This window comes from Schistocerca serialis, chromosome 8, assembly GCF_023864345.2.
Source record: "Schistocerca serialis cubense isolate TAMUIC-IGC-003099 chromosome 8, iqSchSeri2.2, whole genome shotgun sequence".
Classification (NCBI taxonomy): domain Eukaryota; kingdom Metazoa; phylum Arthropoda; class Insecta; order Orthoptera; family Acrididae; genus Schistocerca; species Schistocerca serialis.
The window spans coordinates 307,749,499-307,765,246 of record NC_064645.1 but is presented as its reverse complement, the minus strand read 5'-3'; the positions used below and the strand labels follow the sequence as shown (position 1 = coordinate 307,765,246).

Sequence of the window (15,748 nt, the reverse complement as noted above, 5' to 3'; positions counted from 1 at the left end):
AAAGTACATCAAAGAGGAACCCAGTTCATCCCCTCTTCAGAAGATGGATATTTTGTGGGGAAGCATTTAATATATTATAAGGCCATGAGTGAAGATATAGTCTACAATGCTGATATCAGTAAAAAACCTTCATTATCTCAGGATTATTATGCAATTTTTTGTATACCTCCATCCATCTCTGACCATCTGATTTTGAATTTCTTTGGTTAAGTGAAAATAAAAATATTACTTTGGTTAGAACAATACATCACTGTCTGATTGAAAGAATTAATTAGAATTTATAGATCAGTTTCCCTTCAATATTTTTTCTCCACATATTTTACCGTGGCAAGGTATAATTAGAAGCAGGTATTATCTATAATATTAATGTTGAGCTACCAACAGATGTAATGTCAATGTGCCAGAATTGGGGCTTTCTTAAGAAAAATACATCACTATGTGTGCAGCCTGTTTGATGTTCCAACATTTATAAAAAATTGCAGAGCTATGGTCATTCTGTTACATTGCCATGATTATCAAATAAATTGAAACATCATGATCTACAAGCATGATCACAAGAGAGTACTCTTAGTGGTGTGAAATGACCCAAAATGACAATCTGATGAACAGCTTGCATAGTCTACATTAAAAACTACTATTAGTTAGTGCCGGACTACTTTCAATCTTTTTGTATAATTATTCATCCAGTACTGCATTTTTTAGTAAACACAATTTAAAATTTGAAAATATTATGAAAACTAAGTCAACTTGTGTAGCTGCTCCACAGTTAATTGATATTATAACAACTGATGTAGGGTATAGGAAATATGTTACTGTTGTGTTCTTTGATTTAGAAAAAAATATTTATGTCGTTGACCTAGAAAAAATATTTAATTGTGTCAGCATCACAGTATTGCTTGAAAAATGATGGAAGTTTCAGTTTAAAGGAAACATGAGCTCATACATTCTGATATGCCTCTGACTTAATACACTTATCAAGAGCCAATTACCTTAGTTTGCTTTCTTAAAAGGGGACCTTGAGAACTGGCCTTTTTCAGTTTCCATCATCCTTACAAGATTTGAAAACCACTATTCAGGTATCAATTCCCAAAAGTAGTGGCTTTGAAAATTAGAATATTTTGATTGTTGTTAAGTACAAAAAATTTCCACATTATTAACGATGTCATCAGTTACCACGTGTGTAGTGCAACAGTTTATAATAATCAAGTCACTCGTTTGAATCCTGTTAGCAGCAAATTTTTTCTTTTCTTTCAATTCCATATTCATTAACATTGGAAATGTCAACTAACAAATATTGAAACATAATTTTTAATAAAAGTAACATCTTTCAATTTTTACTTACTGATCACCCCCGAAAATTAGAATATTCAATCAAATTCAAAATTAGTATAATTGGATAATTAGGATAATTGAAATGGCCTGGGAGTCAGGACAGGTTCCATCAGACCGAACAAAAGCAGTAATCACACCAATCTTTAAACATGGAAACAGAAAAGATTGTAACAACTACAGAGGTATCTCTTTAATCAGCGTTGGGGGTAAAATCTTCTCAGGTATTGTTGAAAGGAAAGTGCGAGTATTAGTTGAGGACCAATTGGATGAAAATCAGTGTGGGTTTAGGCCTCTTAGAGGTTGTCAGGACCAGATCTTTAGCTTACGGCAAATAATGGAGAAGTGTTATGAGTGGAACAGGGAACTGTATCTATGCTTTATAGATCTAGAAAAGGCATATGACCGGGTTCCTGGGATGAAGTTATTGTCCGTTCTACGAGATTATGGAATAGGAGGCAAACTTTTGCAAGCAATTAAAGGTCTGTACATGGATAGTCAGGCAGCAGTTAGAGTTGACGGTAAATTGAGTTCATGGTTCAGAATAGTTTCAGGGGTAAGACAAGGCTGCAACCTATCTCCACTGTTGTTCATATTATTTATGGATCATATGTTGAAAACAATGGACTGGCTGGGTGAGATCAAGATATGTGAACACAAAATAAGCAGTCTTGCATATGCGGATGACTTAGTTGTGATGGCAGATTCGATTGAAAGTTTGCAAAGTAATATTTCATAGCTAGATCAGAAATGTAAGGACTATGGCATGAAGATTAGCATCTCCAAAACGAAAGTAATGTCAGTGGGAAAGAAATATAAACGGATTGAGTGCCAAACAGGAGGAACAAAGTTAGAACAGGTGGACGGTTTCAAGTACTTAGGATGCATATTCTCACAGGATGGCAACATAGTGAAAGAACTGGAAGCGAGGTGTAGCAAAGCTAATGCAGTGAGCGCTCAGCTATGATCTACTCTCTTCCGCAAGAAGGAAGTCAGTACCAAGACTAAGTTATCTGTGCACCGTTCAATCTTTCGACCAATTTTGTTGTATGGGAGCGAAAGCTGGGTGGATTCAGGTTACCTTATCAAGAAGGTTGAGGTTACGGATATGAAAGTAGCTAGGATGATTGCAGGTACTAGTAGATGGGAACAATGGCAGGAGGGTGTTCACAATGAGGAAATCAAAGAAAAACTGGAAATGAACTCTATAGATGTAGCAGTCAGGATGAACAGGCTTAGATGGTGGGGTCAAGTTACACATACGGGAGAAGCAAGGTTACCCAAGAGACTCATGGGTTCAGCAGTAGAGGGTAGGAGGAGTCGGGGCAGACCAAGGAGAAGGTACCTGGATTCGGTTAAGAATGATTTTGAAGTAATAGGTTTAACATCAGAAGAGGCACCAATGTTAGCACTGAATAGGGGATCATGGAGGAATTTTATAAGGGGGCTATGCTCCGGACTGAATGCTGAAAGGCATAATCAGTCTTAAATGATGATGATGATCAAGTTGGAGCTAAATAAAAGAAAAAATGACAGTGCTAGCAAGATTTGAATCAGTGACTTTATGATTACAAAAATTTTACACTACGCACACAGTCTGACGATGAGGTTATTAGACACACAGCACAAAACCAGATTGTGAAAGGTATGGAAGGAAGTCAGCCATATGCTTTCTACAGGAACCATCCCTTCATTAACCATGAGACATTTAAAAAATTTTAGAAATCTAAACCTTGATGGCCAGACAAAAATTTGAATCCCAATCCTCCCGAACACAAGTCCAGTGTTTTAACCACCACACCACCTCCTTCAGTGATTTGATGGTTCTATTCTTTTAATTATAATGTCATTGGTAGCTTTGGTTATGACTATAGTGAGTTATTAAGTGAATTATTCTCCATAAAATTAATGCAATTACACAAAGTTTGTGACAGATTGGTGGTTTAGTGCAACAGAGCTGTGAATGAAATTGTTCAGTATTTTGATGAGAATCATCCACACATAAGCACTACAGAGATTCCAGTAACAGAATTTAACACCAAGAAATAAATATTGTGTGATATAAAATTATGGACAGGATATGACATTGTTAAAAAAAAGAAAAAACTGTATGAAATTCTTGGGAATCAATCCGGAGCAGCTTGAGATGGGACATACATATCAATCTTGTGTCTTTTCTTCTGGAAAACGCAAATGTTGTAGGGATTACCAGTATGGAAAAATGCATTCCATCCATTGTTCTCATAGAAATAAGGGGTGCAACTACACAAAAACTTTAAATTCATAGCTGTCATTGCAGAAAAATGCTCCCAGCATAATTTGTATGGTTGACTCCTCTGCAGTCATACCATAACTTGTTTCTTAAACTTAGTGGCCTTTCATAATATATGTACATATTTTAATAATAATAATGAAATCAAACTCATAGTGTAATGTACACCATGAGAATTAAATGTAAATACAATCTAAATAGCCATAAAACAGCATTACATGAGGAAAAGAGGGAAAACCTCCTATGGTGGCATGGAAACATACTTCAAGCAGCTCAAAAAACTGTCATAAACTGTAAGTTACCGTTGAAAGTCAACAGTAAATGAGATATTGGGAGACTGGCAATGTTGGCTAGATACCTCAAGATAATGGGTCTCCACCATGACCAGTGACAAAATAGAACTGAGTGGACTCAGAGAGTCAAAAGTGTACACCCTGTTACACTGTGAGACAAATGCTCTGGAAGAAGAAGAAAAAAAATATGGCATCACATGTTTCATGTGGAAAAGAAATACAGTAGAAGAAGAATGGGTAGCTTTGAGAGATGAAATAATGAAAGCAGCAGAGGATCAAGTAGGTAAAAAGACAAGGGCTAGTAGAAATCCTTGGGTAACAGAAGAGATATTGAATTTAATTGATGAAAGGAGAAAATATAAAAATGCAGTAAATGAAGCAGGCAAAAAGGAACACAAATGTCTCAAAAATGGGATCGACGGAAGTGCAAAATGGCTAAGCAGGGACGGCTAGAGGACAAATGTAAGGACATAGAGGTGTATATCACTAGCAGTAAGACAGATACTGCCTACAGGAAAATTAAAGAGACCTTTGGAGAAAAGAGAACCACTTGCATGAATATCAAGAGCTCAGATGGAAACCCAGTTCTAAGCACAGAAGGGAAAGCAGAAAGGTGGAAGGAGTACATAGAGGGTCTATACAAGGGCAATGTTCTTGAGGACAATATTATGGAAATGGAAGAGGAGGTAGATGAAGATGAAATGGGAGATATGATACTGCGTGAAGAGTCTGACAGAGCAATGAAAGACCTAAATTGAAAAAAAGCCCCAGGAGTAGACATCATTCTTGGGAGAGCCAGCCCTGACAAATCTCTACCATCTGGTGAGCAAGATGTATGAGACATGTGAAATACCCTCAAACTTCAAGAAGAATATAATAATTCCAATCCCAAGGAAACCAGGTGTTGACAGATGTGAAAATTACTGAACTATCAGTTTAATAAGTCACAGCTGCAAAATGCTAACGCGAATTCTTTACAGACGAATGGAAAAACTGGTAGAAGCTGACATCGGGGAAGATCAGCTTGTATTCTGTAGAAATGTTGGAACACGTGAGGCAATACTGACCTTACAACTTATCTTAGAAGAAATATTAAGGAAAGGCAAACCTACATTTCTAGCATTTGTAGACTTAGGGAAAGTTTTTGACAGTGTTGACTGGAATACTCTCTTTCAAATTCTAAATGTGGTAGGGGTAAAATACAGGGAGTGAAAGGCTATTTACAATTTGTACAGAAACCAGATGGCAGTTATAAGAGTCAAGGGGCATGAAAGGGAAGCAGTGGTTGGGAAGGGAGTGAGACAGGGTTGTAGCCTCTCCTCAATGTTATTCAATCTGTATATTGAGCAAGCAGTAAAGGAAATGAAAGAAAAATTCAGAGTAGGTATTAAAATCCATGGAGAAGAAATAAAAACTTTGAGGTTCGCCGATGACATTGTAATTCTGTCAGAGACAGCAAAGGACTTGGAAGAGCAGTTGAATGGAATGGACAGTGTCTTGAAAGGAGGATATAAGATGAACATCAACAAAAGCAAAATGAGGATAATGGAATGTAGTCGAATTACATCTGGTGATGCTGAGGGAATTAGGTTAGGAAATGAGACACTTAAAGTAGTAAAGGAGTTTTGCTATTTGGGGAGCAAAATAACTGATGATGGTTGAAGTAGAGAGGATATAAAATGTTGACTGGCAATGGCAAGGAAAGCGTTTCTGAAGAAGAGAAATTTGTTAACATTGAGTATAGGTTTAAGTGTCAGGAAGTCGTTTCTGAAAGTATTTGTATGGAGTGTAGCCATGTATGGAAGTGAAACGTGGACAATAAATAGTTTAGACAAGAAGAGAATAGAAGCTTTCAAAATGTGGTGCCACAGAGGAATGCTGAAGATTAGATGGGTACATCACATAACTAATAAGGAGGTATTGAATAGAATTGGGGAGAAGAGAAATTTGTGGCACAACTTGATTAGAAGAAGGGATCGCTTGGTAGGACATATTCTGAGGCATCAACGGATCACCAGTTTAGTATTGGAGGGCAGTGTGGAGGGTAGAAATAGTAGAGGGAGACCCAGAGATGAATGCACTAAACAGATTCAGAAGGACATAGGTTGCAGTAGGTACTCGGAGATGAAGAAGCTTGCACTGGATAGAGTAGCATGGAGAGCTGCATCAAACCAGTCTCTGGACTGATGACCACAATAACAACAACAACAACATGTTACAACAGTGAGCTCTGCAGAACTTTCACAACCCTACTTACTACCAAATTAAAAGACATCCTTGAGTATATTTTTATCTAAAACCCATTTTGTACACGAGAACAGTTCAATCTGAAATGTACATAGACTGCACAAAACCCTCCAGCAAGTGAACTTTTCCACAATTGGTAAATGGTCCATTTTAACATGGATAATTTATCATAAAGCAAATACCATCCTCACTGGTGGAATGTTACGTGATACCACATACTTATATGTTTGTGACTATTACAGCACCATCTATCACAAAGCAAAAAAAGTAGTGCAACTAAAACACTCATATTTCTTCACATACTACACGAATATGTAATAAAAAATGGAGGTTCCTATTTTTAAAAATGCAATTGATATCTATTTGACCTATGGCAGCGCTATCTAGTGGGCCAACCAAAGCGCCCTTGGGCTTTCCCCTTCAAGCTACACAAGTTTCGTTCTTTATAGTTTTTTGTTTGACACTTATTTTGTGAGATATTTGGCCCGGTCATGATCAATGGACCATCCTGTATATATGCTAGTCTTAATAGTGAAACCATATCTTCAGGGCAGAGGCATCTGAAAAGACGATAGCCAACATGCCCAGTAATAGTATTCACAAGCAATAATCTTCATTCATCCCTTCCATCCCATCTCTCTGACTATTTCTTTCTCCACCCACTTTCTAGCCATATCCCTCTCCCACTCACCCTCTCTTTCCCTCTTTGTCTCCGCCTCTTCAACTTGCATTTCCTCCTCCTCCACTCTCTTTGTCCATTGGCTACTCCTCCTCACTCTGCCCATCCCCTCCTCTATAAGTCTCAACCAGTCCCCAGCTACACCCATCAGCACATGTATCCCCTACAGTACAGTTCAGTACACACCTCTCATGGAGAGAAGCCTACATGTTGGGGCCTGGAAAACTATTTCTTGCCCCTGACATGTAGGCTGTTCTGCAAGGCTTCTTGATTTGGCACCCAATGTGTAGGCTGTCCAGCACAACAAACATGTTGGGTTAGAGTAGTATCAGCCTGCTATATTGGACTGCTTTGCATGGCAACATTCATGTCATGGGAAAAAGGGGGTTTCTAAGCCCTTGAAATAAAGGCTGTGCTGCGCAAGAGACTTGTGGGACAGTACCCGCATGCTTTAGTGACATCTTTTTGAGGGGCTGCATGTGCAGATGGGCATGCCTGGGGGAAGGTTGTGATGTATAGAGGCCGGTCGGAGTGGCCGAGCGGTTGTAGGCGTTGTAGTCTGGAACCGCACGACCGCTATGGTCGCAGGTTTGAATCCTGCCTCGGGCATGGATGTGTGTGATGTACTTAGGTTAGTTAGGTTTAAGTAGTTCTAAGTTCTAGGGGACTGATGACCTTAGAAGTTAAGTCCCATAGTGCTCAGAGCCATTTTTGTGATGGATAGAGAAATAGATGGAGAGAGCAGGAGGGGTTGAGTAGAGTGTGAGGGGGTAGGTACAGGAAGAGGGGGCAAGAGGGGATATAAAGACAAAGAGGGAGAGAGAGGAGGAGATGGACGTAAAGAGAGAGGATGGAGGAGGTGGACAGAGAGAGGGGAGGTCAGGATGGACAGAGGGAAGGTGGAAGAGTAGATGTAAAAAAAGAGGAGAGAGAAGAGGAGCTGGTTTGAGAGGTGGGAGGAGGAGATGGACAGATGTAAAGGCAAGGTGATGGGCAAGGAGGGAGGAGGGGATGGACCACGAGATGTGCACATTGTATGTGACATTCGTGTTCACAGGCAAAGCCATGGGGAAAGATTAATATGACAAAATGTGTATGTGTGTGTGTTCCACATCTCCTCCTAAGCCACTGGAGTGATTCCAATGAAACTTGTTACACATATCCTTTACTGTCAGGCAACAATCACTATGGGGTAAAAACCACATACCTAATGTATTCAGGATAAATTCGTGAAAAACTGCTGCATCATGCTTGAAATTTAAATGTATTACATTTATGCTACTAATTGTATTCACATAAATTGTGCAGGCAGTATCCACAAATGTCACAAAATGCACCTACAAAAGTATATCATGGTATGAAACATAGACTGGGAGATGTGATGTCATAAACACTGAGTTGCATGAAAAACTGCTGCATCATGCTTGTGTTTAAATTTATTATTTCCTTGCTACTAATGCTGTTCTCCATGTATTTCGTAGACAGTATCCACATATGCAGCTGAATCCACCTGCACAAATACATCATTGTACGATACACAGATCAAGAGATATGATATCATAAACACTGAGATGCATGAAAAATTGCCACAATATGCATTAAGTTTTAATACATTTACTCTTTACTGCTAAGACACTTGTACAGTTGGGTGAAGTTAAGGAAATTCCTGACACGTGGCAGGACTTTTGACACCTTTTAACCACAAAGTGCAAATGATTCTAGGCAAAAATAGAATCTGTCTATTTACCTATTAAGAAGCATTGGCATAGAAACATTTATGAAATTGCAATGCAGATACGTGCAGCAGCGGGGCTCAGCATACAGAAATTGTCTGGGATCATGTTTCTTAATCTGGGTAGTGTATTTGGCAAAATGAATTCCTGGGCAATGTCAGATTTGTGTATGTGTAATAATTCTTCCCAGGTCCATACACCAAAGTGGTCCAAATTTAACACACAAATTCCTTGCCTTGAGAGGACCAACATGAGAGGTGGGGGGGGGGGGGGGGGGGGGGCCCTATAATATTTACTTAGATATAGATATGCATGTTTTGGAAGCCCCTGACATGTTGGACTTTTTGGTAGGGAGGACACAGCACGTTATCGTGGATGGAGAGTCATTGTCAGATGCAGATGTAACTTTGGATGTGACCCACAGAAGTGTGTTGAGACCCTTGCTGTTGAAGTTGTATATTAATGACCTTGCAGACAATATTAATAATATTTAACTCAAGCTTTCTGTAGATGATACAGTTATCTACAATGAACTGCTATCTGAAAGAAGCTACATAAATATTCAGTCAGATCTTGATAAGATTTCAAAGTGGTCAAGGATTTAACACCTTGCTTTATATTCTAAGAAATGCAAAATTTTTCACTTCATAAAATGAAAAACCATAGTATCCTATGACTATAATATCAGTGAATCACTGTTGGAATCAGCCAACTCATATAAATACCTGCTTGTAACATTTTGTAGGAATATGCAATGGAATGATCACATTGGTTGTCATGGGTAAAGCAGGTGGTAAACTTTGGTTTATTGGTAGGATATTGGGTAAGTGCAATCAATCTACAAAGGAGATTGCTTACAAATTTCTTGTGCGATCAGTTATAGAGTATTGCTCAAGTGTGGGGGGCTCATAGCCAATAGTGCTAACAGGGGATATTGAACATATACAGAGAAGGGCAGCACGAATAGTCACAAGTTTGTTCAATCCTTGGTAGAGTGTCACAGAGATGCTGAAAGAACTGAACTGGAAGACTCTTGAAGATAAATGATGTTTCAAGAACCGGCTTTAAATGAGTACTCTAGGAATATACTACAACCCCCTACATATCATCACATAGGGATCGTGGGGCTATTTAAGATTAGAATAATTACTGCATGCACTGAGGCATTCAAACAATCATTCTCCCCATGCTCCGTAAGTGAATGGAACAGGAAGAAACCCTTATAACTGGTACAATTGGACATACCCTCTGCCATGCACCTCACGATGGTTCTCAACAATACATTAGTCATGATACTTATAAGAAACTGTTGCATTATAAAATTAAATACATGTTGCTGTAAGTCTTTTCACTAATTCGTATTTATTTTTTGAATATATTAGTATTCTTAATATAACTGAAATTACAACATAGAAATGACACATAAAAAAGTAGATAGGGAATTAATCCCACATAGGTGCACTTAAAGATCCAAAATTTGATTGAACTTTTGATCTTTTTCTCTTTATCTTTCTCCAAACAGACGCCCCTCCCCCTTTCTTTCTCTCTCCCCCCCCCCCCCCCCCTCCCCTTTTAAAACACACACACACACACACACACACACACACACACACACACACACACACACACACACACACACACACTCAAACAGACATTTCTATCAAGTCACTATAAGTTTTTATTAGTGCACGTATAACATTCTCATAGGTGCTGGAATTAGTGCTTTTCAGAATTTAATGTAATGTTTAGAGAACTTATTTGAAAAAGAACCTTAAACACTTAATGAATATTGCTATTATATAGAGTGACTGTCCTTAAACCACCACCATTAAGGCCCCCCCTCCCCCACCAAAAATCCCATTTGAAAATTTTTTTATTTTTCTTCCACAACCTAGTGGAAAATTAAAAAAAACCTTCTTAATAGGTCAGGTGTGCACTACATGCAGGAAGCAGTACTCAGGTAGCAGAGAGAATGTACGGCAAGCACATATGGCTTTTTTAGAATAGAGAAATATCTCCACAGGCCTGATAAGGTACATTCAGATTTCAGACAGGGACACACATTAACCCCATTAATTAAAGAGAGTAGCATTCATTATTGCAGACCAGAGAAGGAAAACTGTTTAGTTAGCCAGCTGCAGGAGCATCAATGGAAAGGTTCCAGAGCTAGTCTTGTTTATGAAGGCTAATGGTGCCCACATACTGGTATGGATGCAAAATGGCTGAAACCAGTTGTCAGTAGCAAAGAACTACCAAATTCACCTCAGAATGAACATTGCAATTGTAGGTTGAACTACAGTGCTGGAGGAGAGTTTATAGCCATAAAAAGTATGATAATATCTATTGAGGTAAGTACAGATTCCAAATACAAAAGAATTTGGGTGAAGACAAGTGTTAGAGGTGCTTCAGACATGATCATTTGACACTTTTATATGGCCCTTGCCTCAGGAGAGTAATGGTGGAACATTTGATGGAAGACTTGGAGAACATTTTGCCTAAATTTCCTGGTTATGGTATAGTATTAGGTGGAAATTTCAAATTTTCAGTAGTAGACTGTAAGACAAGCATTTAGGCAGGCAGGAGGCACAGAGAATCATGTAAATCATTCAAAATGCCTTATGCAAAAATTATCTGGATCAGCTAATCAGAGAACCAATTCATGAAGATGACATTAGATGGCCTGGTCACCAACACGCCTGAACATTTCAGCTCAGTTAGTGTAGAACAAGGAAGCAGTGATAATAAGGCCGTTACAGCTTCACTGAATTTGGCTGTAAGTAGGAATGTAAAGTAAGGTTAGAAGATATTTCTGTTTAGAAGATTTCAGATTACCTGAGGGATTAACATTATGATTACATCTCTATCACTGACAATGTGGAGCATCAATGGAACACATTCAAGAGTATTGTACATATCACTTAAAGCAGGTATGTGCCGAGCAAAGTTGTGAGAGATGAGAAAGAACCACTGTGGCTAGACACTGCAAAGACTGCTTCACTGCAAATTCAAATGTAGTGAAAGTCTCAGAGAAAAACAAAAACAAAATGAAGCCAAAATTACTGTAATGAGAGCCATGTGTGAAGTATTCAATAAATTCGGAAGTGAGATTCTCTCTATCAAACTGACATGAACTCCTAAGAAGTTTTGGTCTTATGTTAAATTAATTAGTAGATCAAAGGCATCTGTCCAGAGAAGAATGATGTCATGGAGAAGACCAAAGTACTAACCACCTTTTTCCAAAACCGTTTCACTGACAAAGAGTATGCTGTAGTTCCTCCTCTAAATGGTTGTGTGAATATTAGAATGACAGATACTAAAATAAATAACCATGGGGCGGAAAAACAACTGAAGTCGCTCAACAGAGGAAAGGTCACTGTACCTGAAGTGATACCAATTCATTTCTGCATAGAGTATGCAAAATAACTTGCCCCTCTTTGAGCTGCAGCATACTGTAGATCACTGCAGGAGTGAAGCATCCCTAATAATTAGAAAAACTGTAAGCCATCAGGTTTTCAAGAAGGGTCATCCAACAGACACAAAAATATAGGCCTATATCTCTGATGTTGATCTATCATAAAATTTTGGAATATGTTTTATGCTTATACATTATGATATATCTGGGGACTGAAAGTCAACTCTGTAGGAATCAACATAGTTTCCAAAAACAATGATCATGTGAAACCTAGTTCATTCTGTTCACCAATGAGACCTAGAAAGCAGCAGATTGATGCTGATGCTGTGTTGATGCTGTGTTCCATGACATCTGGAAGGCACTCAGTACAATTCCACACTGCTGCCTAAGGGGGAAAAAAATAGACTACAGTATATTACGCTATGATTGACACTACAGAAAGTTTTTATGCACATGTGTCATCAGATAGATAGATACAGCATATCTGCAAGCCAGGATGACAATAAACATCCTACCACATTTGTGATTCCTGTTGGTTGAGAAATTTGTTCCATGCTGTTGGTTCCTGCCTTTTTGGATGTTGTCCTTATCAGGGTTTTGTGGTGTTTCAAATAATGTAACAGCTTTGTAACACACAGTCATTGTAAAGAACAGTGCAATGCACAAGACATAGTTAAGGAGGAGCCTCATATTTATTTTGAGAGATGGATATTGAACTTGTACCTTTAACTTCCAGCAGTAGCTACAGAACTTTGAGAAAAGAACTCTGATCAGAAGAGGTTGGTGAGTGTGCTGAAGCAGTAAGTTGAGCAGGCTTGAACAGTAGGAAGTCTTGACTGCCAATCAGAGTTTACTTTGCTGCTAGATAGCATGGTAAAGAACCAGCAGAACCTCATATGTGGCAGTTGTGACAGGACTCAGAACAAATGTGACTGGGGGTAAATAGCATTTATGAAGAGCATACAGTAACAGAAATTTGTAATTTTGGAGAGAATTTGCGGATTATGAGTACACAAATTAGAGGGAGTTGATATCTCTTGCCAATTGTAACAAAGACCAACAGCTAAAATTATGCTTCAGCGTATAAATCAAGTCCTAGCATTGCGAGTCAAGAAATTTGATGAGGTTTGGGTAGTTGATGAACAGTTATCACAAATCCTTTGACTACAATTATGAAAGATAAGAATTTAACTAGTTCACACAGCGGAAGATTTCAACTGTGGTTACAGAGGGCTTCAGTTGTAATAATCCCACGACCAATCTAAAACAGCAGTCATGGATTGCCATTGCAGCACATCAACCTACAGTGGTGGCAATGCTTACAGTGCAGTCACTTTTGACAATGCAGCATGAACTACATTACGATCCTGCTGCATTTCTTCCTTGTCTTTTTTACTTTCTTCCCTTTTTTAATGACTACAAAAATCCCACCTTGGTTCAGAGCATTTAGTGAAGAAAAAGCTAATGATATAAAAATGAAATAAAATTACTAAAAAAGAATTTACAAATTTATTAAAACAATAAACATGACACTGAAACTTCCTGGCAGATTAAAACTGTGTGCTGGAGCGAGACAAACTAGGGACCTTTGCCTTTCTCGGGCAAGTGCTCTATAGAACACTAAAGGTGAACTACAGACTATTAAAATTAAATTTAAAAATATAAATAAAAATTACAAAGGATTTGGAGTTGCCAAGGAGGTCAGGAAGACATTGTCATCACAAGGACCTGTACCGCCAAGGCTTTATGGACTCCCCAAGGTCCACAAAGATGGGTTGCTGTTATGCCCCACTGATAGCAACATCAGAGCTCCTACATATCTGCTGGCAAAACACCTGACAGAGATACTAAGTCATTATGTAGTTAAATACCCACATCACATCACAGTTCTGTAGATTTTGTGAAATGCCTCAAGAACTACAGGCTAAAAGACTCAGATATCTTGATGAACTCATTGGTCAAAAATTTGATAAGTAGACCACTGACCTTTTCAGGCATGTCCTACCCTCCATGTATTTTCTTTTTAATTAAGAATAGTACGAGCAAACAGAGGGGGTCACAGTGGGCAGCCACTCTCATCAATGGTTGAGAGTTTATACATGGAGCATTTCAAAAGCAGGCCTTGACATCATCCAAATGGAAACCTACTTGCTTTCTTGTTATGTAGATGATACTTTCATCATCTGTCCCCATGGAAGGGACAAACTCCTTGACTTCCTTGTACATCTGAACTTGGTACATCCCAACAGCAAATTCACTATGGAAACTGAAGAAGAAGGAAGTCAACCATTCCTGGATGTCATGGTCAAGAGAAGAGCTGATGGCATCATGGGCCACAGTGTGTATCAGAAGAAAATGCACACAGACCAGTATTTGTATGCAGATAGCTGCCACCACCCTGTACAGAGGAATGTGGTACTAAAAGCACTAATACAAAGAGTGCACACCATCTCAGACACACAGAGTCTGCCAAGAAACTGGAATACCTCAGAACTGTCTTCCAAAAAAATGGCAGATTTAAACACACTCTTTGCCTCACCACTACAGCACAAACTGTGACGATGGAAGAAATCATGGAGGATGATATAGCCACAGCCTTCATACCATACACTGGTGGCATGTCAAGAAAATTTGGATGCATACTGAAAGAGCAACATGCAAGAACAGTCTTTTGCCCATCCAATAAACCATGGCATTATTGGAGAGTTTCAAAGATAAGCTCAGTTAGCAGAAGGCTAGGGTATATCAGGTTCTGTGCCAGTGTGAAAAGACATATATTCAACAAACAGTGCACACCATTGAAGATTGATCCTGAGAACATGAGTGGCACTCTTGACTAATGTACCACATCAAGTCATCAGTCACAGAGCATCAGAGAATCATGCCGTGAAATACAAAGGTACCAGGATTTTAGTGTAGACTTCCAAATACTGAGAGAGTGTCATTAGAAAAGCCATTAAAACTTACACCAAGGATAATCTTATCAATCGGGACTGCAGCTATCTCAGCAAGGCTTGAGAACCGGCACTGGGTCTAATTAAGAAGACATTTAACAAACACAACAATCTGGTGATCAAGTCAGACAGAGCAACTACATTGATGCAACTGCAGATGCCAACACAAGTGTCTCTATGACTGCCATTACGTCCCAGCGTGTGTGGACTGCGGAGTAAACAGCTTGCGGTGGGAGAGGACATAAATTGATCACGCACCCTTAGAAGCTCAGTTTGTCAATGCGACTAATGATGGTGACATGTGTGCTCTCCAAAATATCATGCCTGTTGGAAACTATGGACTGGCAGTATGCTTGTGAACTGTTTGATCAACAAATACACTAGGAGAAACTGAAGAATTACATGGATGAAATACATTACATTTGTGACTGTACCTTAAAGCAACAATTGATAGTAATGATTATAGTGAGGCAGTAAAAACAGTTTTGAATTTTGAACACTGAATATGTTTTGCAATAGTGACAACACCATTTGCCTAAGGGGCGGAATCTGTAGTATAACGTATCACTCTTGTTAAGTGATGTGCTGCACAAACATTTTTGGAATCGAAGAATGATGATTATCACTACAAAAAGTTTATTTTTGTCATGAATTAGATAACCTACTGTTTGGATGAATGTTTTATCTATGCTCATGTACTGTGGTATGGATGGACACAGCATATCTGCAAGCCAGGATGATGATAAACGTCATACAACATTTGGGGTACCTGATAGTCGAGAAGTTTATTCTGCACTGTCAGTTCCTGCCTGGGAGATATGGTGAGCTC

General features: G+C 38.7%; 1 protein-coding gene across 1 annotated transcript in view; it reads left to right on the top strand.

Moving 5' to 3' along the window:
* Window positions 1-15,748, top strand: part of LOC126416990 (uncharacterized) — a 335,028-nt gene that overhangs the window by 122,122 nt on the left and 197,158 nt on the right. The window lies entirely within an intron of this gene.